Raw genomic sequence first — 4,762 nt, forward strand, 5'->3', positions numbered from 1 at the left:
CCCGTGACGTAGCCCGCGGTCCGGCCGGCGGTATTCAGAGCCCGAGCACAAACTACTTCCCGGGTGCCAGGCCGCCCCGAGGTCGCCCCGCTGCCCGGGTCACGCGTGGCGCTGGGTGGCCGCGAGTTGGGCGCTCCCGGGCCTGACTGCACGACCGTCGGGGGCTGCTTGGTTTGGTGGTGGTGGTGACCTTTTCCCCACCATCCGTGTTCCATCAACTGCTTAGAGACACGGCTATAGAGATTGTGATTAAAAGACGACCCCAAGAATCTAGTGCCGTGAAAGTGGCGGGGTGGGGGGTGGGGAGACCTGGTTGGGGTCTCTGGAGTGAGCCCGCTGTGTGGCAGCGTCCCTGTGGGGACCCTTGGCCGGTGGCTGGGTCACAGTTTCACACACCGGATGGGGCAGGGAACTGGGTCCGGCGGGGGCGCTGTGCCTCGAGGTTCAGTGCCTCGAAGCTAGATTTATTTGCATTTGGCTGCGCCTGACAGGCTTTCAGTTTCTGCTGAAATTGTGCGGAAGGGCCTGAGGTGTTTGCTAAAGCCTGCCGCGCCCTGCTCGACCCGACCCGTATCACCGCACATGCACCCCAACTGCATGTTACCTCCTGGTAATGCTCGCCCACTTATATAGCGCACATTTTGTTGCAGTTGTTTCAAAGATGAGAAAAACAGGGCAATAAGAAAGACCATCAGTGACATTTCTGGAGTCGTATGCCCCAAGCAACTAAATCTGGTTTTCATGAACTTGGTTACCCTGTGCAGACGTCTAGCCCCTTACAGTGGTTCTAGCACAGAGAATGACAGAAGAACCCGTTTCTGTTTCACTCATGGGACTTGAGGGTACTGTCAGCACTCCATAAATAACAGCTACTGTAATAATCATCAGTTCTGATCTGCACATCCCAGATTTGAACTGCTATTCCAAACAAAAGCTTGTTAACTATATTAATTTAGCCTAACGGAGGAGGAATGATGAGAGTAAACAGTTGGTTCTATCTAATTTCTCACTACAGCAGACACATCATTCTTCATCTCATGGTCCAGCTTGTAGATTCAATAATTAAATTATGTACTGCTCTTGGTGGATGCCGGGAAAGCAAAAGGGAGAAATACTTCACCGTTAACTATAGATTTTTTTTTTTTGCCTTGATAAGACTCAGCCTTGAAAGAGCGACATAGATTAAGATGATGATTTTTAATGTCAAGTTGACTTTACGTGGCTGTCTTGTTGCCGCTAAAATGTGTCATATATCCTGAGCCCCTGGTTTCCCTCCTCCCCCCAAATCCACCGCTTGGTCTTTGTCACACTCATCTATAGTCTTTGGGTCTTCATAGATCCATTTCTCTTCTTACCAACCTACAACCCATACATCACCAATTGCTGCTGGTCCTTCAACCACAACATCATTAAGCTTTCTTCCTTCCTCTGCTCGGTAAAGACTCATACATAATTTAGTTACTTCTCATCATTCTCCATTTTGGTCAACTCACACACTCCCCTCTGCCATAAATTCAAGCTCCTGCTTGCTGAAAACACATTACCCTGAATGTTCCTGCATTTCACTGAAAGCCCCTCATCTTAAAGATGACATCATTCATAATACAGGAAACTCTCCTGGTTCAGAGTTTCACAACTTGAGGTTTCAAATATTCTACACCAATAGTGAAGCCACGCGGCCAACGGGGGGAGAAATATATTCCTTGGTATGTCTTTCTCATTAACACCTTGTAACTCCAAGTGTGACGGTAGGTGTTAAATCTCTCTTGCTAATACCTTGTATTTGGGCTTATAATTGAGGATCTTTCTCCACCTACTATAGATACAGAAGTTAGGTATGTGTTCAGCCCTATCTAGATTGGCCTTCCTTGAGGGCCTCACATAGGTTGAACACAAGCAGCACATTCCTAAGGACTACTGTCTTGGCCCTTTTGTTTATGGGGTTTCGTGTTATCTACGTCTAGTCTAGAGCATAACCTGGAATATATTAATATTTCAGTGTGCCTTACGTAGGGGATCCCGATTAAAAACAGAAGTCAAGGTAAGATTCTTCCAGGGCCGCCTCAGAAGAGGGGTTGATGGCATTTGCAAATGTCTGCCGTACCGAGATACTACCTGCCTCTCCTTCCACCTCCTCTGCCTGCCAAGGTAATGATGTGACCTGTGACTGGGGAAACAGAGGCAAGGAGTCAGGAAGGTGGCCAATCTGTCCATCAAGTTTGTCATGCGAGAAAGAGCACCAGCCTTGGAGGCAGACCAGACTTTGAACCCTACTCCCACTTCTTACAACCCGAGTAACCTTGAGAGGCTACTTCCATTCTTGGAGTCTCTGTAAAATCAACAATATTCATTTTTTATTAATTCCCTACTATGTGCTAAGTGCTGCAAATACCATGATGGATACTATAAGCCAGTTCTTGCCCTCACATTCCTCTCTCCCCAAATAAACACAGAAAAAAATGAACCTTATTGCTGGCCCAGTGAACATAGTAAATGTTGTTATAAACTGCCTGTTGTTCTTAATTTGGTGGTTGTCAGTCAGGACCAAAAACTTCTTTTCATAACAACTGCACTTAGAGGCAAAGTGCCACTTTGACTGGTTTTCAAAGGAATAATTGTTTACGTTTCTATGCTAAAGTGCAAACTAGAGAGAACTCTTTAAATCTTAAGTAAGGGATGACTAAGTCTGCTAAACCACAAAAAAGTCACAATGAAAATTCTAGAAAAAAAAAAAAATATGTGGTCTTATCAATACAGTACAGGTTGAACATCCCTAACCTGAAAATTCAAAATCCAAAATGCTCTAAGATCTGAAACATGTTGAGTGCTGACACTCCCACAAGTGGGAAATTCACACCTGACCTCAGGTGCACAAAATTATTAAAAATATTCTGTCAAAATACTTCCAGGCTATGTATATAAGGTGTGTATTAAACATAAATATATATTGTGTTTAGATTTGGGTCCCATCCCCAAGACACCTCATTATATATATGCAGATATTCCCAAATCTGAAAAAATCCGAAACCTGAAACACTTCTGGTCCTAAGCATTTTGGAGAAGGGATATTCAACCTGTATATACATTTTCGTATGTGTGTTAGAGCATGAGGTCAGTTGTCTGTGTTCCATGAAGGGCATACAGACTGCAAATTGACATGACAGAGCATTCCTATCAGAAAAAAAATCAGGATCCTTAAATAGCATTTTTGTTATGAGTTGAAGCCACCAATTACTTTGTCATTATACATCTTCAAAATTACAATGAAGGGCCGGGTTCGTTGTAATGAACTCACTCCTGTAATCCCAGCAAAGTGGGCGGCCAAGGTGGGAGGATCGCTTGAGCCCAGGAATTTGAGACCAGCCTGGGCTATGCAAGACCCAGTCTCTGCCAAAAAAAAAAAAAAAGTTTTAAATTAGCCAAGCATGGTGGTGCATGCCTGTAGTCCCAGCTGCTCAGGAGGCTGAGGAGGGAAGATTGCTCGAGCCTAGAAGGTTGAGGCTGTAGTGAGCTATGACTGCACCACTGCACTCCAGCTTGAGTGACAGAGGGAGACCCACCTCAAAAAAAAAAAAAATTTTTTTTTTTCAATGAAGATCAATAAGGAAATGTTAACATGGCATATGCACAAAGCTGGGTGTTTTGCTGTTTTATATTAATAAATATTTGTTGACTAAATAAATGAGTTAATAGAAAATCATTGTTCTATGCCAAACTGTTTGGAGCATCTAACTCATAGAGAGAAGTCTTTGTCTGTGAACTCTGGTTCTACTTCCCTATCCACCTCCTTTTTCTCCTTGCGATTCATAGACCTGGAGAGACATTTGATAAGTGAGACATTGGGGCTAGTGGGTCAGGGAAACAAGAGTGAACAGTATCATTTTAAGGAGGCATGGATCTCAGGCCTAGGATTTGGGGCTTGGCCTGAAAATGACCATCTCTCGTACAGCAGAGCTGAAGGCGGAGGGGAAGGCTGTCTCCTCTTTCCTGGTGTGATACCTCTCCCCACGACTTGCTTTGCTTCTACAGAGCTGAACTTGTAGCCTCCTTCATACATAACTGGCTGAAGTGGATGGAAATTACATGTCTTATTGCTTCTTAAAAGAAAAAAAAACATATAAAATGTAAATCTAAAAGAAATGGGCAATTTTCTCGTACCACTTTCTATTTCTGTGTAAGTTACCGAGTGCCAATCATTCTTACTTTTTAAAATTCACATTTGTCAAGCAGCATGTAAGCTTTCAGTGTTGTACGAGAAAAGATAATGCTTCATGTGGAACAGTCACTTACACTAGTTCTGTGAAAGTGCCTAACCTGAAGAGAATATATCAGATTGCTGGCTTTATAGAAATGTTAATGATTTCATTAAATTACACCCTCTACTCTGGGGTCACCAAGGAACCTCCTAAAGGGTAATCAACAAGGTGTTACGGTTCTGGATACAGAATTCTTTATTGACATCAGAGTCACCACTCATTTTGCAGTGTGTATTTTAACTGGTGTAGCAAGGTTAATGCCTAAGAACCATCGTAAATGAAAGTCCCCGTGAAATTGTAGTTGGGAGTTAATGGCCATCATAACCTGCCTGACGTGTTGCGCCTTCCCTCAGCTAACTGGAAAGCTCAATGGGTGTAAACCTCTCAAAGTAGAAGGCGAGAATCAAATTAATATTTTAGTATTGTGGCACACCATGTATGTATATATTGAGGATAACACCTGTGATCCTACCACGACAACAATCTGTTGTTAATGCTGTGAGGAA

This window comes from Pongo pygmaeus, chromosome 3 (assembly GCF_028885625.2).
Source record: "Pongo pygmaeus isolate AG05252 chromosome 3, NHGRI_mPonPyg2-v2.0_pri, whole genome shotgun sequence".
In the NCBI taxonomy this organism is placed as follows: domain Eukaryota; kingdom Metazoa; phylum Chordata; class Mammalia; order Primates; family Hominidae; genus Pongo; species Pongo pygmaeus.